The sequence below is a fragment of the Leopardus geoffroyi genome, chromosome D3, assembly GCF_018350155.1.
Source record: "Leopardus geoffroyi isolate Oge1 chromosome D3, O.geoffroyi_Oge1_pat1.0, whole genome shotgun sequence".
NCBI classification, from domain to species: domain Eukaryota; kingdom Metazoa; phylum Chordata; class Mammalia; order Carnivora; family Felidae; genus Leopardus; species Leopardus geoffroyi.
The window spans coordinates 34,703,126-34,728,201 of NC_059339.1; the positions used below are offsets into that span (position 1 = coordinate 34,703,126).

The window sequence follows — 25,076 nt, forward strand, 5'->3', positions numbered from 1 at the left end:
CCTGAATTCTGGATGCAGAGGCTGGGGGCTGGTCAGCGAGGAACAATGGTCATTTGTGAAGGAGAGGACACTTGAGAGCTCGGTGTCTCTATAACAGGAGGCAAAACCATGTTCACCAATAAGGTTTCAACCCTTTATTTAGTGAAATGAAGTGTTAGGGAACACAGAGGGGGTTTTTAAGAGCTTACACATCCATCAGAACCAGAGCCACGGTGTGGGAAGAGAACCGCAAGACATTTCCTCAAATACCTGTGGCTTTGTGTAAGTATGAATATATAACAAGGAACTCTGGTACTTTGCTCTAAAATTGTCTTACATTTTTAAAGAAAATCTGGTTGACTTACGATGGCTACATAAACCTGTGATTTATTAGACTTCTCAAATAGATCATTTCTCAAAACAGCTGAATACCAGTTAAGAGGAGGAAACAGTTGTATTTTTGCCTAGCAAATAACGTTGGTCATGCTGAGTATAGGCACATTTGCTTTCTAGATGTGCCCTTGAACATGTAGCATGTAATCTGTTCTTTATCTTAACAAAAGGGCGGCAATACATACACAATCTTAACACTACAAGGAACTTGTACTTTCTTAGAAGAGGTTGGCCTTCTTAGAAGAGGGAGGGAAAAGGGGCGCCTGAGTGGTTCAGCTGGTTGAGTGTGCAGCTTTGGCTCACAGGTCATGATCTCGAAGCCCCGGGGTTCAAGGCCCATGTCAGGCTCTGTGCTGACAGCTTGGAGCCTGGAGCCTGCTTCTGATGTGTGTCTCCCTCTCTCTCTGCCCCTCCCCCACTCACATTCTGTGTGTGTGTGTGTGTGTGTGTGTGTGTGTGTGTGTGTGTCTCAAAAATAAACATTAAAAGAAAAAAAGAAGAGGGAGGGAAATGTTTTCAGTCTTATCACACAAAACATTTTAACAGATTTGATCTGATTTAAAATAGAAACACAGGAAAACTGCCTGACCTGTGATAGAATTGTGCCTGATTCATAAAAATTCCCATCTATCTCATCATTTTCCTTTTCCAATCTTTCATATACAAATGTAAAAATCCCTCAGGATAAGCAAGGGAAACTAATACTGGGAGAGTGTCTAAAATATGCCAGGCATTTTGTTGGGAACTTTGATGCTTTGTTGCATTTAATTTCCACTGCAGCTCTGGGAGATGTGTGGTTAAGAGCTGCCCCAGAGACCGCTTTATTATTCGGCTTCTGGTTGTATCAAAGATAAGGCACTCACTGCAATCCATTCATTTCCAATGTCTCTGTTACCAAAAGAAATAGAATTAAGGCATGGAAATTTTTTTCTCAGAGAAGACGACTTTATCACTGATAATCCATTTGTATCTTGAGTGACCTTAAAACGAATATACTATTGTAAATTTAACTGAGAAAAAGAACTAAACAGTTTTTTCTAGTCAAAATGCAAGTTCTTGTGTATCATAACTTCAATGACAGGTATTTGGAAGTAGATACATTCATAACAGACGGTAACAGACAATTGGGGAGCCTTTAACTCTTCCAACAGGTCTGGGTCTTTTTTTTTTTTTTTTTTTAAATTACATTTTCTCATATAATTGTATCATTTGAGCAAATCTTCTATCAGAATCCAACATTACGACTGTGAATTGCTGTAGACCTTTCGCGGTCATATTTTCTGTTAAATATGTGGTTTTGACTTGGGAAGAACGGATGAAAGAAGAATCTAGTAGGCTTGTGAAAATGATCACCAAATCCCTGAAGTATTTGTGCTCCTTCCTCATTTCTTAGGTCATTTTTATATAAGTGTATAAACATATGGGTGAGTACCCTAGCAACCACAAAGACCACGTCAGCAGGAAGATCCAACAGCATTCCACGGTCGTTACTCTTCCCTTTCATGAATGTGGAAACAATAAGATTATTTCTAATGTAAATCTAACTCCATGTATGGGGGAGGGGAGCGGAAAACCCTAAGTAAAAACTCTATGGCTTTCAGGGGATTTGATTCCTCTACAATTATCAGGGCAGAATTGCTTGTGGATATTTCTGAATTGCCAAAATTGGAAAAAAGCCCTCACCAAGGAAAAGAAACATGGGACATCTCCCAATTGATGAGTTGACTGATAGATTTAGTCGATCTTCGGCAAAGCACTGAAATAACAGCTTTAACAGATCCTTTGTGAGGTATTTGTGTGGGTGGAGAATACGGGAAGTTAAAAGTCCCTCAAGATTCAAAGGAATACACCCCAGTTTGAGGCACTTCAGGTATTTTATGCCCTGAGATAACAGGGAGATATTCGGGGAAAGGCCATCCTGCACCCCATACAGCTGCCCACGCGTAAGCCCGAAGGCTGGCTCCACTGAGGATTCTCACCAGAAAAAGTTAAATCATTTCACTGTTCAGTATGTAATTCCATCTATACGAAAGATTCCATAGAAACTACATTTGCACATGGTCTTCATATTTTATTACAATTGCTTCTTCAATAAACCTGATCCCCAAATGTCCAGGCAAGGAGTAAAACGTGTCAAACTAAACTGAGTTGGAGTTTATTCTCCATATGTGGACTGATGCTAAATTTTATCATAGACTACATGCATGCGATATCCCAATCACGCTTTACTAATTGTACTTTCGATATCTGTTCAGTTCCATCGTCACAGATTCATTCATGAATATTTCCTGAATGCCCTACCTCGGCCAGGCACTGCCCTACTCACCAAGGCTACAGCAGTAAAGGGATAGAAAGGCCTAGATTCTCATGGGTCTTACATTCCTGTTGTGGAAAATGACAGCTTTACTATACTTTGGTTGAGGGCAAATTTTACATAGGAAGTTATAGGAAAGACACCAATTATATTTGGATGCATTTTTTTTTTTTTAAAAACCCTAAATATTTCTTGCTAGTTGGAAAGCTGTGACTTCGAATGACTCAGAACGGCACCAACAACACATTGCTTTTCTGTAATTGCACAGAATTCTACAGAGCAAAACACTAGATATCTCTCTCATTAATCACTTCTTTATTAAACACTGTAATGGTTGGGGCACTTGGGTGGCTCAGTCAGTTAAGTGTCAGACTTTGGCTCAGGTCGTGATCCCTGCATCCAGCTCTGTGCTGACAGCTCAGAACCTGGAGCCTGCATCGGATTCTGTGTTTCCCTCTCTCTCTGCCCCTCCCCTGCTCACACTCTGTCTCACTCTGTCTCTCAAAAAGAAATTAGAGAAAAAATTTTTTTAAACACTGTGATGATTAATTTTATGTGTCAACCTCGTTAGGCCAGAGTCTCCCGATATTTGGTCAAACATTCTAGATGTTGCTGTGAAGGAATTTTTTTAAAGGTGAGATTTAAAGTTTAAATCATTAGACTGAGTAAAGCAGATTGCCTTCCAAAACGTGGGTGGGCCTCATTCAATCAGATGAAGGTCTCAATAGAACAAAGACCCAGGTTCCACGGAGAGGAGGGCATTCTACCAGCAGACTCCCTTCAAACTCAGACTGCAGCATTATCCCTTCCCTGGGTCTCCAGGCTGCCAGCCTTACAGATTTTGGACTTGCCAGCCTCCACAATCACCAATTCCTTAAATCTTCCTCTTTCTCTCAATGTCTGTCTCTGTCTTTCAATACATCCTACTGGTTCTGGAGAACCCGGATTAATACAAGCACCTACATCACTTTGAGAGATGATGAACTACCATGCAATCCGGGGTTCAAGTCTTTAAAAAGCTAGGCGTATAAACAAGAAGGAACAAAATGCGGGCGCCTTGCCCATTTAGGAAGTACATCCACATGCATATTCAATTTCGTGCAACCTCATTGTTATCGCCAGTTTACAAATAAGGAAATTTCAAAATTTCAAAATAAAAAAAGTACAGAGAAGAATGTAGTATCATCTACCCAATAACTAGATTTAACAGTAAATATCCAACATATTTGCTTCATCTTTTCCTGAAAAGTTTTCTATTATAGACATGTCATTTCATCTTTGAACACTTAGAATGTTCCTCTGAAAAATAAGGATATTTTTCCTACATAACTGTAGCAGTATTATCTCCAAACCTAATTCCCCTCTCATCAACAAATACCCAGCCAATATTCAAATTTTCCCAACCGCATCAAAATTGTCTTTGACAGCTGACTTATTCAAACGAAATTCTATTTGAGATTATGCTTTCCATTTGGTTGCTTAAAAAGAAATTAACCTTGTCTTTTAATCTGGAACAGTACTCCTCTACTTTTAATCTTTTTTCTTTTAAAGTAATTTTTATTTATTTTGAGTGAGAGAGAGAGGGAGAGAGAGGGAGAGAGAAAACAAGCAGGGGAGGGGCAGAGAGAGAGAGAGAGACAGAATCCCAAGCCGGTTCTGCGCTGCCAGCACAGAGCCCAATGTGGGGCTCGAACTCACAAACTGTGATGAGATCATGACCTGGGCTGAAGTCAAGAGTCGGATGCTTGACCGATTGAGCCACCCAGGCGCCCCTGCTGCTCTGAATCTTGACATTGACTTGTTGAAGTGACCTGCTGTCCTATTTCATCGCCCACTTTCTAGAATTCTGTTTTCTCAAGATGCTGTTTCACCGGCTCTTCTCTCTTGTATTTCCAGTAACCTGGAAATTAGATGTTAAAACATGGTTATATCCAGGTTAAATACGTCCTCGCTCCACTCTATCACCCTGATTTCTCTGTACAGAAATGTTGCCCATAATAATTATCCACTTAGGACTTTTTTGTTTGGGGAAGTTAAGGAAGCAGGAAATACCTTGTTAATGGGGACTTTGGGCACGCTCGAGCCGGTTTCAGTACTCATATAGGTTCACATCAGAAGGGGCTTTCTATCTCTTTGCTGCACTATCTCCAAGGCTGGTCAACCTATTGGCTAGTGGAAGATACTCACGTCCTCATCAGCTTATTAAATAAAGGAGAATGAAGAGTGCTGTGGATCTACCAGGAGAAGGAACTTGGGTCCTTTTCCCAAACATTCACAGCGGTCTACTCAGTTGCGGGCTCAAGTTTGGCCCAGCCCCTTCAGTGGCCAACAGCTGCTTGGGGTAAGGAAGCATCTGTAGCTACTGCGTGGTGTGGAGCCTGTATAGGGATTAAACTTGCAATCTGGCGTATTACAGCTACTCTCCAATCAGCTGAGTTGACCACGATCACAAAAGAATTTACTGAAAAGATACGATTTCTGGAATTTAAGGATTAGCCTTCCACATCTTTCTTTTCAGTTGTGCCTCTACCAATGTTCTCTTTTCTGTGGAGGTAAATTGTAATTGAACCTCTAAAGGTGGAGGCAGCATGAGATGAAAGATGTCCATTCCAGGCTTAACTCAAGAGATTTTTGTTGTTGTTTTCAGATATGGGGGGTGGGGGCAGGGAAAGAAAATGATTGGGTACTTTTTTTTTTTTTAATTTTTTTAATGTTTATTTTTGACAGAGAGAGACAGAGCATGAGCGGGGGACGGGCAGAGAGAGAGGGAGGCACAGAATCTGAAGCAGGCTCTAGGCTCCGAGCTGTCAGCACAGAGCCCCACGCAGGGCTCGAACTCACGGACCGCGGGATCATGACCTGAGCCAAAGTCAGGCGCTCAACCGACTGAGCCACCCAGGCGCCCCGATTGGGTACTTCTTAAGAACAGTTGCAAATTCCTTTTGACAATAACTGCTTAAAAGCATTGGATTTGAGGGTGCTGAGTTGACTTCAGTAAACAGCTGAGCTCCCGCTAAGCATAAGGCACTTTGTTAGGGGCTTTGTGGGGACTGCAAAAAATAATGCCAAGCTGCTTCATTGCACGAAGCACGTGTGAAAATGAACCAAGCGGATGTATGTATCGTGCCTACCACTGCCTGTGGCGTGCTCTAGGTGCGTGAGGTTCTTTACAGTGGCCTCACGTGTGTGGTGTCTTAGAGCTGAGAAAGCGGCTGCCAGGCACTTCTCTTCGCGTTTCATCTGGCCCTCAAAACAGAAGTTTGGAAAGTCACACCGAGGGAGGCCACACTCACCGGACAACGCATCAGCCAGGAGTGGCTCTGGTGGGGTGGCTCGTCATGAGGAGACAGAGAGAAGACACCTCATAGATCCAGAGTCCCCAGGGGTTCTGGGGGTGTGGTTCCCCTCCCCCCCCCCACAACAGGGAGGTGGGTTAGCATGATCCCTATTTTACAAAAGAAACAAAGTCCTTTGTATAAGCTATGTACCTGGCAGATAAGGAGCTTTTGGTAATGATATGTATTCTAAATAAGTGAGTAAAAGATCACACAGCTGATAGATAGCAGAGATGAAGTTAGGTCCCAGCTATCCTTTCAACCCTACATTTCATACTTTCTGCATTTATTACTTACGGGCAGAAGGGTAGGTTGCTCATTTGGTTTCAACAGCAGATAGCCCAGCCCCATTCCCCGATTTATAGGACTCCCAGGGAAACAAAACAAAACAAAAACCTCTAATTAAAGGCAAGACAAACAACCTTGGGGACCTTCCAGGGAGTTTTCCCCTCCCTTGACTCAAGAACATACGCCACAAATGATTGATTCAATTCAGGTACAGCGAGTCTTGCGCTTGAACCTTTACCAAAAAGAGCAATATCATTGTTCTTGAATTTTGTAAAAATGGAGAGTTTTACAAAACCATATCTTCGATGTCACCCCAGTATTCCCAAAGATATAGATGCTTTTGAGAAGTGTAATTCAGTCTTTTCATTGCTGTCTTTTTAATCTCCTTTGCGTTCTTCGTGGATTGCTGTAAACATGGCTGCCAGTTAGGGAAGGAGAAGGAGCTGGTCACATGACCCTGACCTGCCCTTGCAGCCAGTCCACGGGCTTCTCAGCAGGGTCTTCAGGGATTGAGAACACAGGCCTTGGTTAGTCGCCCCCTTTCCTTTCAACACAAAGGTGCCTTCTATGGAAACAATCATACATTCTTATACACGAAGTCTTGAAAATCTCTCTCAAGGTGCAGCCCTTTGATCTTTTAAAACTTTTTCATGGCTGTGTGATACATATTCTATTTGAGAAGAGGAAATTTGAAAATCTGAAAGAACCAATTGTTATTTAATGCAAATTTGTGAGATTAGCACATGCCTTCGCCACAAGCTTTAGGTGTGTCAGTGGCCTTCGAAGTGAGGCGTCTAGGAGAGCAGCATTGATCAGGATGCTACGTCAGAAATGGGAATTCTCAGGTTGACCCTAGACCTGCTAAATTGAGGTAGGGTACAGGAATCTGCTTTGAAAGGCCTTCTCATGTATTCCCAAGCAAATTACAGTTTGGGAACCACTATTATAAGGATGATGCAACTTGCTCAGCAGACAGCTAAACTACCTAACCCAAGGGGGCCGACTGAATTCATGGTCATCCTGGGCACCTGGATGGATCATTGGGTTGGGCATCTGGCTTCAGCTCAGGTCATGATCTCGCAGCTCGTGAGTTCGAGCCCTGTGTTGGGCTCTGTGATGACAGCTCGGAGCCTGGAGCCTGCCTCAGATACTGTGTCTCCCTCCCTCGTTGCCCCTCTCCCGCTTGTGCTCTGTCTCTCTCTCAAAAATAAACACTAAAAATTTTGAATTCATGGTCAACTAAAGCATGTCAGTTACATAATTTTCTCAATCTCATGCTTGTTGGAATCCGTTATGTTCTGAAATAAACATCTCTTTAGTCAACAAATACAATTTAAGTGAATATGCTCCAAAAGTTGGTCACGCATTCTTGTGCGAGTCCTCTGGACTAAGGCAGATGTGATAGCACGTTGGTGGCAATCACGCTAAAATAGTATATGCGTAAATGGGGCCATGTGCACTATTTAAATAGAGATTGAAAATTGGAAATGACAATTATTTGGGGTGCCTCAGTGGCTCAGCTGAACGTTGGACTTTTGACTTTGGCTCAGGTCATAATCCCCGGGGTCGTGGAGATTGAGCCCCATGTCAGGCTTCATGCTGAACATGGAGACTATATAAGATTTCTCTCTCCCTCGGCCCCTCTCTCTAGCTTGTGCTCTCTCTCTCTCTAACAAAATTTTAAAAAGTTTTAATAAAAAGAAATGACAATTATTAAAAATTCAACATTACGAGGTTCCTTGTTTCTTCAGCGTTGCCTGTGTACCTACTTTATAATGTTTAAGCCTACTCTAAAATAAAGTACCTCATTTGACAAGAAATTATACTAAAAAAAAAAATAAAATAAAGCACCTCTTTTAAATTAATTAATTAGCTTCAGGCCCATCCTCCATAATTTGGCAAATCACCTGGCCTTTGACCTCACAGGATTGTTTTGATCAACAAGTGAGATAGCTTATAAAGGGGTTTTGTAAGCCGCAAAAGGCAAGGAAAAAGGCTTCTTTTATTGGGCACTTGGCGGTTCTGCACTCAGGCAGGCATAGTTATTAAATGTCCTTTAGGGGCGCCCGGGTGGCTCAGTCCGTTAAAGTGTCCGACTTCGGCTCAGGTCATGATCTCACGGTTCATGAGTTCGAGCCCCGCGTCGGTCTCTGTGCTGACAGCTCGGAGCCTGGAGCCTGCTTCGGATTCTGTGTCTCCCTCTCTCTCTGCCCCTCCCCTGCTCTGTCTCTCTCTCTCAAAATTAAATAAAACATTAAAAATAATTTTAAAATATGTGACTCTGAAGAAACCGTGTAACTTTGGTATAGCTACAGCTCTCTGTTGACCTCCGAGCTTGTAATCTTGGGGGAATCCAAAAGGTGGGTTATTTTCCACGTCTTGTTTGTTGGGAGAGGCAGGAAGATGTGATACTGCCCTTATGAACCAGGCAATGCTCTCCTGGAGGAGTGACCAATGCCAGTTGTACTCGAGGACCTGGATAGTACAGCCAACAAGACCTCGGGCTACTTACGAAGGGTCTCCCAGCTTCACTTTCCTCCTCTGTAAAATGGGGGCAACCACATTGCCTCATTGACTGCTCTTTAATATATAAGCCAGAGCACCGCTGCAGGGGCCTGCCTCACTTGTGACCTCTGAGCAAGCAGTTTGTTGGCCCAGGCTCTTCGAATTCACCCCGACTGTTCCCAGCCCACCTTCTGCCACCTTCCATCAAAGCGCTTAATGCACTTCATTACAATTGTTCTACTCTTTATTGTCCCGATACTGTGAGCTCCTTGAACACGTTTTTCCTATAGGACCCTATCACCGAGGCATACGGAAGGCACTGAGTATTTTTCTGAATGAGTGAATGACACTTACGTAGTAGCCGAGTGCTTGGACATCTGCCTCCATCTGAAGCCAGGACTTCCTGAGAATAAATTGAGATAAGGTGAGCGCTCGTGCTATTCGACCAGAAAAATGATGCTAAATCCTGTCCTGGAAGGGTAAGTGGGGTCCCGGGCATGCTGGTCTGGATTAGCATATGGTGTTTCAGAGCCTGAGTCTGGAGCCCTGCATAGAGCCAAGACGCAGTATCCTGGAGAGGTGACTTAACAAAGCCATGGACACTAACCAGCGGGTCATCTGTCCAGAGGGAAGTCGGGAAGGAAGACTCCAGTGACAAGCCGAGGGGATGAAGACCGGGAACAGGGGAGACTGGGCCTTTCCCAGGCTCCGCTTTCATGCGGTGGGATCCATACAGCCTCCAGGGCAGCCCTGCTCCCTAAACACGCTAAGTACATGTAACAGTCACGCACTAGCAGCTGTTAGGTGCTCCACATGCTTTTCCAATTGGATCAATGATCAGCGGCTCTATCCATCACTAAGACGGATGGCATCCGAATATAGGACTATAGGTAATAAGACACAACCTGTCTGACATGCCTAACCATGTGAATGCTTGATGAGGTCCTTTTTACTCACAGCACCCCAGCTGCATTCCAAGGATTGACAGCGGTATCTTCCGCATTTCTAGGATGATGAAAAAAGTCAAGTAATACGTCGACCTATACCACAGATGTGGTCGGGCTTGTTACCTCTCGTTTTGCCGTTTCCCATCCAGTTCCGGGTTTAATTCGCTCTCCCCTTGACCCAATCGAGGCCCATGGGAACTTGGCATGTGCCCAGTTTTTCACCCTGGGACTTGAAAGCTCTAGAGTGTATCCTCCCAAGACCTCCTGATCCTGGACCATGTAAAGTGGTGTATTTGTCCCAGCTTGGCTCCCAATCCTGGGCCCTGGCCCACTGGCTGGGGCGGAGGGGGAAGGACATTAGATCTTTCAAAGAAATGCCTCTTTCCACTTCCTACTGGTGCACTAGGAAAATGCTTTATCTGCAAAGTCAAAGCACCTTGATCAATATTCTTTTCCCCCTTTACTTCTTCTGGAGAAACTTGTCCTCGCCCTGCCCATTGTAGTCAAATAAGCGTGTATAACATGTACATTTTTAAATACAAAATACTTTTTACTTCAGTGAAATATACGTCACATGAAATATACCATTTTAAAGTATGTAACTCACTGGCATTAAGCAGATTCACACTGTTGTGCAACCATCACTACTATCCATCTCCAGAACTTTCTCATCTTCCCGAACCGAAAGTCTCTACCATGAAATACTAACTCCCCATTTCCCTCTCCCCCGCCAGGCCCTGGCACCACCATTCTATTTTCTGACTCTGCTTCTAGGTCCCTCATGTAAGTGGAATCGTACAGCGTTTGTTCTTCTGTGATTGGTTTATTTCACCTCGAACAGTGTCCTCAAGTTTCATCATGTTGTAGCCTGTGTCAGAATGTCCTTCTTTTTTTTTTTTTTTAATTTTTTAAAAACATTTTTGTTTGTTTTTGAGAGACAGAGAGAGAGCACAAGAAGGGGAGAGGTGGAGAGAGAGGGAGACACAGAATCCAGAAGTAGGCTCCAGGCTCTGAGCTGTCAGCACAGAGCCCGACGCGGGGCTCGAACCCACGAACCATGAGATCATGACCTGAACCGAAGTCGGACGCTTAACTGACTGAGCCACCCAGATTGTGTGTGGGGCCAGGATATGAGGGTGTGTGTGTGTGTGTGTGTGTGTGTGTACCACATTTTGTTTGTCTATTCATCCATCAGGGGACACTGGGGCTGCTTCTATTTTTGGCTATTGTGAATAATGCTACTATGAATTTAGGTGTGCAAATATCCGTTTGAGTCTCTGCTTTCAATGCTTTTGGGTACTGCCAGATTGTATGGTAATTCTATGTTGAATTTGTTGAACTACCATACTTTTTTCCACAGCAGCTGCGCCCTTTTAATCCTCGCCAACAACGCCCAAGGGTTCCAGTTTCTCCACATCCTTGCCAATGCTTGTTCTTTTTTTCTTTTTCTTTTTTTTTAAATAATAACCATTCTAATGGGTATGAAGTGATCTATCATGAGGTTTTGGCTTGTACTTCCCTAATACTTAGTGATAATGAGCATCTCTTCATGTGCTTGTTGGCCATTTGTATCTTTTGGGGGGAAAGTTCTATTCAAGTCCTTTGCCCATTAAAAAGATAAAATAATTTTTACTGTAATTCGGGGGAACTCATTTCTTAGAGTTCTTAAATATATATAGAAAATATTTTCATCTTGTTACAGGCTAGTGTCCCTTATCAACCCATATTGATTTGGGACATAGTGAGGAAAAATCAAAAGAAACTGTAGGCAAGTCAAATTACATGCATGGAAATATGCATATTTATTCATTGTCTACATTTGGCCACCACACTGAATACATATCATGGCAAAACACCAAATAACCCAATCTTTTTTTTTTTTTTTTTTTTTTTTAAATTTTTTTTTTTTTTCAACGTTTATTTATTTTTGGGACAGAGAGAGACAGAGCATGAACGGGGGAGGGGCAGAGAGAGAGGGAGACACAGAATCGGAAACAGGCTCCAGGCTCTGAGCCATCAGCCCAGAGCCCGACGCGGGGCTCGAACTCACGGACCGCGAGATCGCGACCTGGCTGAAGTCGGACGCTTAACCGACTGCGCCACCCAGGCGCCCCCAAATAACCCAATCTTAAAAACCATATTCAGCCAAAGTGGGGAGAGCTCCAAACTCACTCAAAGCTGAAACAGAAGCTGAATATCACCATCACAGATTAAACTTCTGAAGTATAAAAATCAGTGACATGTTATCAAAAATTTAATTAAGATTATAATTTTACCCTTCAATATTTTAGTAACCAATATTTTAAAGTTTGACACTTTAGCGTAGGAACAAAATTAGTCAATGTTGTCATCTGTGACAATTTTTGTAGTCATTTCATTGCATATTCCTGAGACTAGACTGTCACCAGCACATTCAACACATGGCGTCAATCTTTTATGCATGGCAGAACAGAATTCAGTTTTCAGTCCTGACTTTTCTCAAAGGAGCTGTGTACCCGGGAAAATGTCATAAATACATTATATCTTCAATTACCAAAAAATGGTTGTCACACCGCAGCAAACATTTGGCAAGCTTTATATTTTAATGTTTAGTTTCTACGGGCTCAAATCTATAAAGAATTGTTTTCTTCTAAATGTTCTTACAGCATCTATTTTTAAGTTTATTAGAAGGAACAAAATGTATTTGGGATACCTAGTTTTTCTCTAATTCTTCTTTTCGACTGTTGACACATTTTAGTGTATCTATTTGGATCAAGGATAGTTTGTCATGAAGTTATTGTATGTTGTTTTGGAATTTTTTTTTTTCCTTGTGGAAATGAGGTGGCAAAGTTGACATGATTTTTATATCACTCTCAGAAGATACAAGGGATTTTCACACAGAACTTTTTTTTTTTAAAGACTCTGGGCTTGGGGCACCTGGGTGGCTCAGTCAGTTAAGCGTCCGACTTCAGCTCAGGTCATGATCTCGCGGTCCAGTGAGTTCAAGCCCCGCATCGGGCTCTGTGCTGACCGCTCAGAGCCTGGAGACTGTTTCGGATTCTGTGTCTCCCTCTCTCTCTGACCCTCCCCCGTTCATGCTCTGTCTCTCTCTGTCTCAAAAATAAATAAATGTTAAAAAAAATTAAAAAAAAAAAGATTCTGGGCTTAAGGAGAAGTTTTTAAAACCTAAATCAAATGCAGTTGTTACAGATTATTTTGATTAGTGATAGAATCGAGACAAACAATTCTGAAAATATTGGAATCATGATATAATCATTCTTCTATTACCTTATGTTAGTAATTAAATTTTTATAAAAAATTTTGGCTCCAAAATATATAACGTTCTTTCTAAAATTAACTCTCTAGGGGCTCCTGGGTGGCTCAGTTGGTTAAGTGTCCAACTTTGGCTCAGGTCATGATGTCACGGCTTGTGGGTTCCAGCTCTGCGTTGGGCTCTGTGCTGATAGCTCAGAAGCCTGGAGCTTACTTCAGATTGTGTCTCCCTCTCTCTCTGCCCCCCCCACCCCCGCTCGCACTCTGTCTCTCTCTCTCTCTCTCTCTCTCCCTCAAAAATAAAATAAACATTAAAAAATTTTTAAAATAAAATAAACTCTCTAAAACACTGTATTTATTTTTATTTTATTTATTTTTTTTTTAATTTTTTTTTCAACGTTTATTTATTTTTGGGACAGAGAGAGACAGAGCATGAACGGGGGAGGGGCAGAGAGAGAGGGAGACACAGAATCGGAAACAGGCTCCAGGCTCTGAGCCATCAGCCCAAAGCCTGACGCGGGGCTCGAACTCACAGACCGCGAGATCGTGACCTGGCTGAAGTCGGACGCTTAACCGACTGCGCCACCCAGGCGCCCCTTTATTTATTTTTAAAACACTTTCTTTTAGAGAAAAGATTTCACAATATTAATGAATATTGCAGCATTTACTCTGGCAATTATAAGTTTATGTAGCACGTTTGATTGGCAGAATTCGAACGTGAGAAGTCCGTAAGGAGATTTTCCTTCAAGTTATATTTAGAATGCTTAATTATATTTGAAAGAGTATCTTCAGATAATAACAACACATCCATACCACAGTTATTCCGATTATCGACACTGTCACACTGATTAGATGCTTTGGGAAGCTGTGCTTGTACTTGATCATTGAGCAGCAGCCTCTCAGGGATTCTAGAAATGTCGCTCCGGAATCACTGGGTTGTTTGGCCTTCCAAAGGCTGAAAGCAAAGCTGAAGTTAAATAGCAGAGTTGGGCTGAGCACCAAGGCTCAAGCCAAGGGCCATTACTTCCCTAATATATGCATTATTTATTTCTAAAACAGCTGAAAGATAGAAATGAGAGCTCTGTGAGCATGGGGATCTTAGTCCATCCTAAGTATCATTACTTTGGGGGGCTGTCGTTTCCAGGCTCTGAAGCAGTGACAGCTGAAAATAGAAAGCAATCAGAGGCCAAGTTTATTGGAATTCAGCTAGATCTACTAACGTTACTCCTTAGTCAGTAATTTTGGATGCTCAGAATGGATGATTCTTTAATAAGTTCTCTGTTAGGTTTACTTACTGAGTGCTTACCATCTGCCAGCCACTGTCTCTGCATTTTACAGGCACTAACTCCTCCAGTCCTCACAACAGCCCATGAGAACGGCACTTTTGTTTTATCATGGCCATTTCACAGACACGGAACCCAAATCAAAAGGAGGTGAGGCAATTGTTAAAAATCCACAGACGTGGAGTGGCAGAGCCAGGATTCTGGAGCCTGGGCCCTACTGACCACCACGCTGCCTGGGTGTGTGCAAGTCACTGTGGGGATGGAGGGACCGTCCCGTGATTGGCTTCAGATGTCCTGTTCTCTCAAGTTCAGGCCTGGGGACTTTCACCAGTGCTTTAGGCACCAGGGGCTCAGAGGTGCAGGAAGGAGACTGAGAACCACAAACTGCAGCCTAGGAAAGCAGGGTCGAAGACTTAACAGGGGAGGGAAGAAATGGAAGGATGAGAGAGAAAAGATAGGTGGGACTAAAGCAAAGGGTATATACTGGCTTCTTTAATTTGCCTGGGGAGAAGCAAAGCTTACCTTGCTCATAGAAGGACACTTTGCTTAATAAAGCAAAATAATTACCACATAATCAAATTGACTTAGGTAAACATTTCCTCCTCCCCTTCCTCTGCCCCCTCTTCCTCCTCCTCCTCTCCCTGCCATTCCCCTTCCCATCCCCCTTCTCCTCCTCTTCATTTCTCCCTAAAGATGATAAAGAAAAATTCAGTGTTTGAAATTCTTTGAGTGCTGGATTAGATTTTGTCACACAGATTTTCTGGCAGATGACCATTTATTTCCTTAGTAATTATTTTTTTCAAGATTTTTTTTTTCTAAGCAATCTCTACACCCAGCATGGGGCTCGAACTTACAACCCCAAGATCTAGGGTCGTATGCTCTACTGAGCCAACCAGCAGCCCCTAAATTTATCATCTTAACCATTTTGAAATGTACAACTTAGTAATATATTAGTTAAGTATATTCACACATATTAAGTATATTGAGTATATATTTGGTTAAGTATATTCACTTTGCATGCTTAATAAAACTTTATAAAATAAAAGTAAAACATGCAATCAGAAAAAAAAATGCTCAGATCGTAAGATACAGCATGAAAAATTATCGCAGAGTTCACACATGCGCAGCCTTCACTCAAGTTAAGAGATGGAAGGCTTCTAACTCCCAGAAGCCCTGCTCAAGTCCTCTTTCTATCATATCCACCCATCCCCTCCCCCGCAACACCCCCCCCCCATTAACCTCTAAACTGACTTCTGACACCAAAGATTAGTTTTGCCTGTTTTTAAATTTCAAACAGATGGAATCACACAGAATGTATTCTTCAGCATCTGGCTTCGATCAGTTAATGCTACACCCGTGAGAGTCGTTCATTTTGAAATATGTGACCGTTGCTCATTTATTTTTGCTGCTATATAATATTCCACGATATGAATAGACCACAATTTTAAGTATCCATCCTGAATGTTAAAGGACACTTGGATTTTTTTTTTTTCTAGTTTGGAAGTTTTTACAAATAATGGTGTGCATAATGTGTACCTACCTTTTGGAGTGGAATTGCTGGATCATAGGTTCTGCCTGTGTTTGGCTTTAGTAAATATTGCCAAATATTTTCTAAAGTGGTTGAACTCATTTACATTCCCAAGGGCATTGTATGGAAGTTGTGTTGCTCTATGTGGTAGACAGAATAATGCTCCGCCTGCAAAGAGGTCCACATCCTACTTCCCAGAACCTGTGAATACGTTACCTTACGTGGCAAAAGGGACTTTGCAGTTGTGATTGAATTAAAAATCTTGACAGAGAGGGATTGTCCTGGATTATACAGGTGGGCCCAATGTCATCCCATGAGTCCTTAAATGTGGGAGAGAGAGGAAGAAGAGAGTCAGAGGGGATGTGACCATTGGAGGGATGGTCAAAGCACCGTAATGTTGCTGGCTGTGAAGGTGAAGGTAAAGGGACAAGAGCCAAGAAACACGGAAGTTTCTAGAAACTAAAAAAGGCAAGGAAACGAATTTGCCTCTAGAGCCTCTGGAAAGGAATGCAGCCCTGTTAAATGAAACCTTGATATAGCTCAGTGAGACTTGTGTCAGACCTCAGACCCACGGAACTGTAAGATAATAAATTCGAATTGCTTTAAGTCACTGCATTTACGGTAGTTTGTTAAAGCATCAATAGAAAATTAACAGACTCCACATCCTCAACAATATTTGGTATTATCTTTCAAGCTCTTCACTATTCTGGTGGGTGGTTTTAATTTATATTTCCCTGACAAAAAAATTATATTAAGTGCTTTTTCATATGTTTCTTAGCCATGTGGATATACTCTTTTATGATGTCCATATCTATTGCCCATTTTCCCATTGATTGCCCTTTCCTTATTGATTTGTGTAGTTCTTTGTAAATCTTTGTTTATCTTACTTTCTTTGTATATCTTTGTATTTATACTATCTTCTACTTTATAGCATGTGTTTTCCCTCTCCTAATAGTGTCTTTGGATAAGAGAACTTCTTTTTTTTTTTTTTAAGTTTATTTATTTTGAGGGAGAGAGTGCTAAAGGGGCAGGGGTGGGGACAGAGAGAGAGAGAGAGAGAGAGAGTCACAAGGCAGGCTCTGCGCCATCAGCGAAGAGCCCAATACAAGGTACTCATGAACCGTGAGATCATGACCTGGGCAGAAAGCAAGAGTTGGAAGCTTAACCAACTGAGCCACCCAGGCACCCCCACCCCCTCCTTTATTTTAAATGGATAACAGAACTTCTAAGAGAATCCAATTTATCTTTTTCTCTCATGGTCAATGTGATTGGGCCTGTTTAAGTAATCATCCCCTATCCCAAGGCCAAAAAGATACTTTTTCGAGATCTTTTCAAGCTTTATTGTTTTACCTTTCATATTTGTATCTCAGTCCCTCTGGAATTGGTTTTTGTGTATATAGTGAGGTAGGGGTCAAGCTTCATATTTTTGCCCCCACATGACCCCCCCCATTGACTCTGCATCAGCTTTCCATTACAACCCCACAGTGTTACTTTTGTCCTTCTCTTACTACTCACCATTGCTGCCGCTGTCATAAATCAGGCATCCAGACATGCATGGGGCTGTGTTAGGACTCTTTATTTTATTGGTCTATTTGTTATGTCCACCCAACACTACACATGCTTCATTTTTGTAGCTTTAATATACGTCTGGATATACAGTAAAGGAGGTTTCTCTCCTTTCATTGTTATCCTTCAAAATTACTGGCTATTCTCATCTTGGCCCTTTGCATTTCCACATAGACATTATAAATCAGACTGTTGATACACATGCACACACACACACACACACACACACACACACACACACTCACACACACACTACTCAGATTTTGATTGGGAATGAATTGAATCTAATGCAATTGACATCTTTACAAAATTGAGTTTTCTAATTCATGGCCTTAATGTAGCCTTACGTTTTACTTAATAACTTAATAGATTTCCCTTAATAATGTTTTTCTAGTTTTGTATGTAATAGTCCTGCATCTCTTTCATTAGATTCATTTCTAAGATTTGACTTGTTTTTTTTTTTTGACAGAGAGAGAGCAAGCCTTCGTGAGCTGGGGAGGGACAGAGGGAGAAGGAGGGAATCCCAAGCAGGTTCCGCGCTGGGTGTGGAGCCTGATCTCACAACCTTTAGATCATGACCTGAACCGAAATCAAGTGATGGACACTTAACTGACTGAGCCACCCAGGTGTCCCTAAGATTTGACTTTTTAGATGCTGTTGTAATTTGTACTAAAATTTTAAATTCTATATATAATTATTGGGCACTGACACATGTAGAATAGACCTTGTGCCCAGTGACTTTGCTAAATTTACTTCTTAATAGTTTATTTGTGGATTCTTATATTTTCCACATATACGATCACATCATTTATCAATAATGACAGTTTTACTTTGGAAGAGGCACATTATATGTAGGAGAACGTGGAGAAATTGGAACTCTCATACATTACTGATGAGAATATAAAATGGTGTGGCTGCTTCGGACAGCAGTTGGCAATTCAAGATACTAAAGAGAAAGTTATCATGTGATCCAGCAATTCCAATCCTAGGTATATATCCAAATGAACTGAAATCATAAATCTACACAAAAACTTGTACATAAATGTTTATAGCAGCATTACTCATAATAGCTAAAAGGTAGAAATAACCCAATGTCCATCAACTAATGAGTGGACAATTAAAATTGTATATCTCTATAATAAGATATTATTCATTCATAAAAAAGGATGGAATAGTGATATATGCTACAACATAGATGAAACTTGAAAACATTATACAGTGAAAGACCAGTCACAAAAGACCACATATCTTATGAATCCATTTATATAGAACGTCCAGAACAGGTAAATCCACCCAGACAGAAATAGATTAGTGCTTTCCTAGGGCGGGGTAGGTGGGGGAAGTAATAGAGAGTGACTATTAATGGGTATGTTTCTTTTGAGGGTGACAAGTTCTCAAACTAGATGTGGTGATGGTAGTACAACTCTATGAATATTCTCAAAACAATTGAACTGTATGTTTTCATGGGTCAATTTTATAGTATGTAATTTATACCTTGATAAAGGTGTTTAAAATTTTTTATGTAGGATCTTGAAACCTTAAAAAAGGAGGTAAAAGGGGATACCTGGGTGGCTCAGTTGGTTGAGTGTCCAACTTCGGCTTAGGTCATGATCTCACAGTCCGTGGGTTCGGGCCCCGCGTCGGGCTCTGTGCTGACAGCTCAGAACCTGGAGCCTGCTTCAGATTCTGTGTCTCCCTTTCTCTCTGCCCCTCCCCACTCATGCTCTGTCTCTCTCTCTCTCTCTCTCTCTCAAAAATAAACATTAACAGAATTTTTTTTAAAAAGTAGTAAACAAAAACTAATGTTCTGTAGTGTAATATCTGAATTGGGAGATTTTCGGCAATTCTCATTTTTTCTTTCTATTGTTTTGGATTTTTATACATGTATTTTCATAAGTGGAAAAATCAAAAAGAAGAAATGTCACAAAGAGATTTAATCTCTCTCTCTCTCCCCCTCTCTTCCCAACAGCAACAACAAAAACAAACAAAAAACAAACAAGAACATAGTTCGAAGGAGAAATGACTTGGCACCTGAGTTCAAGACTGTCTTTTTTTTTTTTTTTAATTTTTTTTTTTCAATGTTTATTTATTTTTGGGACAGAGAGAGACAGAGCATGAACGGGGGAGGGGCAGAGAGAGAGGGAGACACAGAATCGGAAACAGGCTCCAGGCTCTGAGCCATCAGCCCAGAGCCTGACGCGGGGCTCGAACTCCCAGACCGCGAGATCGTGACCTGGCTGAAGTCGGACGCTTAACCGACTGTGCCACCCAGGCGCCCCTCAAGACTGTCTTAACCCAGGTTAACTTGGCTTAAAACAGTAGAGTTAAATGGTGGTAAATGGTAGCTAATGAAGCAAAGGGCATTTGGTATAAAGACTATATATATATATATTTTTTTTAATTTTTTTAACGTTTTATTTATTTTTGAGACAGGGAGAGACAGAGCATGAACAGGGGAGGGTCAGAGAGAGGGAGACACAGAATCGGAAACAGGCTCCAGGCTCTGAGCGGTCAGCACAGAGCCCGATGTGGGGCTCGAACTCACGGGCAGCGAGATCATGACCAGAGCCGAAGTCGGCCGCTTAACCGACCGAGCCACCCAGGCGCCCCTATATAGTTTTTTTAATTGAGGTAATTGATATACAATATTATATCAGTTTCAGGTGTACAACACAGTGATCAGACATTTGTACACATTGCAAACTGATTGCCACAACAAGTCTAGTTACCGGGAAGATGCTGCAAAATATTAGAAAGAAAATTTTTGCATCCTTGGTCAGAGTAAATTGAAAAAGCCTAGTTAGAAAGTTGCTAATACAGTTGTGAAGCGGTTAATACTTTGGTCAGGATGTTATGTGAGAAAAGAGTGAAAAGGTGATCTTAGTTTCAGTGCTTAAACCAGCAGGGAATGGTGATGGCCCAGTTGGCAAGACTGTACACGGAAAAGGACGGAGCCTTCCCTGATGCCAGAGAAATTGGCTGAGGAACAGTTTTGATGGAAAAGTCCTGAGCATGATGATATATAGAAAATGCTGTTAGAATGGGGATTCCGATGTTTGAATTCTAGCTCCATTTGTGATCTGACTTTTGACAAATTACCTAACCTCTTTGAGTTTTGGTTTCTATTATTTTAAAAATGGTAATATCAATACCTACTTCATTAGATTGTTTTAAGGATTAAATCAGGAAGTACATAAAAACACAGGGCGCCGGGGTGGCTCAGTCGGTTAAGCGACTGACTCTTGATCTCAGCTCAGGTCATGATCTCATGGTTCGTGAGATAGAGCCCTGAGTTGGGCTTTATGCCGGCACCAAGCCTGCTTGGGATTCTCCCTCTCTCTCTGCCTCTCACTTACAAAATAAATAAACTTCAAAAAAAAAAAAAAAAACCAAGCACTCCGTATAATGCCTGACGCATATATCTCAAAAATGTTTCCAAACGTACTATATTACCACTGGGGGAAGGGGGGGAAGGTACATAGTACCTCCCTGTACATTCTTTGCCACTTCCTGTAAATCTGTAATTATTTCAAAATCAAAAGTTAAAAAATGTATTAGCTATCATGTGCATAAATTGTATTGTGTCATTGTGCTAATTTTTTAATTTATTTTTTTATCAGATGAAGGAATCAAAGACCAGGAACACAAGTAATTTGGTTACAAAGAATTACACAGAAGTGAAATGAGAACGGAAGCAATTTCTTCTGAACCCTAGAACCACAGGGCAGCATTACCATGAAGTGACCTTAGAATCAGGGTATGGTTTAATCGCCGAGTTCATTTGGGTTTCAATATGTGGTTTACCTATGTTCTCTTCCCAGTTCCACTTGACTCATCCATCCAGATTTAAAATAATAAACGTTTCGTCAGCACCCCATACTGTATGGGGGTAGGCTCTTCCCCCTTGCTTTGAACTGCAACTAACGTTTTCTGCGTTTTAAGAGAAAGGCACAGAGAAAATTAATGCTGCTGTTTTAATGGATTTATTGCTTGTCACTTTCACCTCTTAGTTTTGACACTAAAGTTAAACTTTGTGAAACAAACCGTAGAGGGTGCCGTACCATACCGCAGCTGGAATAACTACAACACTGTCAGTGGAGAATCCTTTTGGATCTGCTAATGTGGAAAACAGCAGAGCACCTCACGTGGTGGATAAGAAACGGGGGGTTTGTTTTCCTTTATACTTGGTTTACAGTGGTGGTTCTAACAGGATGCTCTATTCTGCTCAGAACAAGCCGATTGTAAGAAACTTGCAGCAGACGCTGACTGTGGGACAGAGCTTACGTTCTGCTGCATTCTACAGGCAGCCTTCAACTCTTACAAACAGAGAAAGAATGGCCTGAACAGGGATGACTTGGATGGGGCTCAGTTCTGTAGCTATTTTCCCCTCTATTCTTTCTTTCTTTTTTAGGATGGTCTGAGAAAACATCTTTAGCTGATGTGAATAAAAAGACAGCCAATGTCTTTGAAAGACAAAACCAAACTATGAAAGATCTAGGAAAGGCTAAAATTTCACCTTTTGGAATGTCACCTTGACACGGAGCTTTACAGGGGGCCAGGAGAGGCAAGGAAAAAAAAGGAAAATTTTACACAAATACTCACCTTCATACAATTTACCAAAATACAGAAAGAAGGCTTTTGGTAGGAGACTTGGCAATTATTTTTTTTGAAAGTGGAAAATGTTTGTGCTTTTTACTTGGGAATGGCAGTCTGTAGAGGGACATCTCACCAACCTGGCTCCAAAAAACACAGAGAGATGAATAAAAATGAATGTTAAAAAGTCTGTTTAAAAAGCACATTCTCGTATTTTTCCACTTTCAAACAGATTTTTTATTATTCAAAACAATAACTAATAGATCTGCCTTTTCTCTATTTTCAGCTTCAAGAATGACCACAGAAATGATTCCAAAGAAAAAAGTAAACAGTTTGATTACCAATACAAAAATTAATAAATGGAATAGCATTAAGCAATGCCAGGTAGGTTTTTTTTAAAATGTTTTTTAGATGTTTATTTTTGAGAGAGAGAGAGAGACAGAGTATGAGTGGGGGAGGGACAGAGAGAGAGGGAGACACAGAATCCAAAGCAGGCTCCAGGCTCTGAGTGTCAGCACAGAGCCTGATGCGGGGCTCGAATTCACCAACTGCTAGATAATGACCTGAGCCAAAGTCGGACGCTTAACAGACTGAGCCACTCGGGCGCCCCAGGTAGGGATTTTTTATTGGCAATCTTTTCCCCATGAAATTTATTGTTTGGTTTTGAAGAGCCAAATACATCGATTTCCAAGGCTTCTTGGCAACTCATGGAAGTTTTCACTAGCATTTGAAAGAAGACTTACTCTGAAAAATTCAGGCCTTCGTAGCCACATAGTTGGATAATACTTTTTAACAAATTGACTTGTGGGGCGCCTGGCTGGCTCAGTCAGGGGAACACACGGCTCTTGACCTCGGGGTTGTGAGTTCTAGCCCCATGTTGGGTATAGAGATTACATAAAATAAATAAATAAAATTGACTTGTGACAATTCCCTCTATTTTACAGATTTCAGTGGCGAAACAGACTCAGAATTTATACCCTGTGTTGTGTTCTGACCACTAAACAACATACAGCTTCCAGAAACCACAGACTGCATTATAGGTGACATCGGGGTAAGGGTATAGAGAAAAATGAGTGCTATTCTTTGTTTAAATATCATTTTTTTATAAGGAGGGAACAGAGTGAATTTTATAAATGCTGATTTAAAAACCATTGATCTTTAAGAAAGGAGAGAAACATCAAATGTAAAAAACATGTACTTGTGCTGAACTGTGAATAAGAAAACCTTCACTGAAATGTCTAAAGACGATAGTGCCTGAAAGGACCTGTAAAGCAGGCAGGTTTATAAATGCGTAGTTCTTGAAGAACACCAACATTACACAGACCCTCCTCCTTTGCTGCCTTCCCAGAGGATAGTGAGATAAAGCTTACGGAGGCCTAGCCACCAAAGGCAGAGTTTGTCTTTTCATATCCCAGGCTAGCAATTGGGATATTGGGATATCTTATCACCATCACTGAGAATTATAAATCTAACTTCTGGGTAGATTGTCCAGATAGCTTTCTTCATCTTTGTCTACCCAGTGGCTTAAGTATAGCTGGCACTCTGTAGATTTTGTGGTGTTACAAGATCACCAGTTAGTGCAAAGAGCAAAATCCTGTCCTCCTCCTTTCTATCCAGAAATTGCTAAAATGGTAAGTGTCAACGAGAGAAATATCCATAAGCAGGGCAGGACTGTCATGGACTGAGTCAATTGGGACTGGTTTCTGTTGATAGTTTGTGAATTTCTGTCATTTGGAGAATTAGTGTCAGCTGAACTCACATAAGGGCATTCTGCAAGGGAAAGGAAGAAATAGGTTATGAGTTTGGCCTTCAGTTTTAATGATTCTATACATGAGAAAATTAGACTGTCTGATTTTTGTTGCTTTTAGAAATGTAATACATACCACACGATGTGTTCCATCTTGTAATACCTGAGAGGCAAGTTTTTGGAATAGCTCTGTAGAACCCAGTTTATTACACAGAATTATGGATTTCAGAGAATCGATCTGATCCTTAGTCTGATTCTCAGTGGCATTGCATACCAATACAATGGGATAGGATGCCCACGGGTCTGCATTGAAAAGTCTCCATAAGACTGTTGACTCCTCCAAACTTATTTATAGCTTACTGTTGATTGGAAGCCTTACCCATAACATAGTTTACTTGTATATAATATGTATTATATACTCCATGCTTACAATAATATCTTTTTCTTTTTCTGGTATTTCTAGGCTATGCTGTTTGAGTTTTCTCAAATCGTTGCAAATCTCCAAAAATTTTTCCAATATAATTTTTTTTTTAAATTTTTTTTTCAACGTTTATTTATTTATTTTTGGGACAGAGAGAGACAGAGCATGAACGGGGGAGGGGCAGAGAGAGAGGGAGACACAGAATCGGAAACAGGCTCCAGGCTCCGAGCCATCAGCCCAGAGCCTGACGCGGGGCTCGAACTCACGGACCGCGAGATCGTGACCTGGCTGAAGTCGGACGCTTAACCGACTGCGCCACCCAGGCGCCCCTCCAATATAATTTTTAAAAAAATTCTACATACAGCTCAAATCTGTGGAGTTTAAGCGTCAACTGCATAGTGTCCTTGGTTAAGACCACGTTGTGGAAAGGCACAAGCTGACAAGAGGAATTTCCTCTCCTCTCCAAGAAACCAGACCTGCCAGTATGGTATCAATTAAACAATTGGGTGTTTTGCTCTCCACTTCTGGAGCTAACCAGTTTGGAGGTCTTAGGTGGGGTAGCAGATAGATTTAGAGTCTTGAAGATAGGGCAGTGTGAAACGGAGTCAGAAAACCTGGATTCAGCCTCCACTTTGCACTTGAGCTAATCAATTAACACACGTTAAAAAAAAAAAAATCGGGAATAATAAAATTTGTAATAGTGATTTCAGGCATACACCTCAAGTGCTAGCAAGATTATTTAAGCTAAAGAAAGGAAAGCTAATCATAGGCCCCCTTCATCGAGCATCTCCTAGATAGGAAGTACTCTCTGGGTTCCTTACATTTTTTACTAATCCCAAAAAGCCTGGGGCAGTCATCATCCTTCATGTACAGACGGGTTACACACCTAAGTTAAATGGCAGAATGGAGATCTGAACCCAGGCCT

The 25,076-nt window shown here is 41.4% G+C and overlaps 2 long non-coding RNA genes across 4 annotated transcripts; one reads left to right on the forward strand and one right to left on the reverse strand.

The window, feature by feature from the left end:
- The first annotated feature begins 9 nt into the window (after window positions 1–9).
- Window positions 10–24,258, forward strand: LOC123588438. Of its 3 annotated transcripts, none has more exons than XR_006707841.1 (6): window positions 10–261; window positions 21,011–21,147; window positions 21,401–21,556; window positions 22,270–22,367; window positions 22,928–23,034; window positions 24,194–24,258. It is a non-coding gene; the product is annotated as an uncharacterized LOC123588438 (long non-coding RNA). The 3 variants fall into 3 exon arrangements; XR_006707843.1 differs by lacking the exon at window positions 21,401–21,556 and adding an exon at window positions 21,802–21,830; XR_006707842.1 differs by lacking the exon at window positions 21,401–21,556.
- On the reverse strand, window positions 22,902–25,023 carry LOC123588439. The gene is made up of 2 exons (XR_006707844.1): window positions 24,687–25,023; window positions 22,902–23,753 (listed from the first exon to the last, which is right to left on the reverse strand). It is a non-coding gene; the product is annotated as an uncharacterized LOC123588439 (long non-coding RNA).
- Window positions 25,024–25,076: the final 53 nt, after the last annotated feature.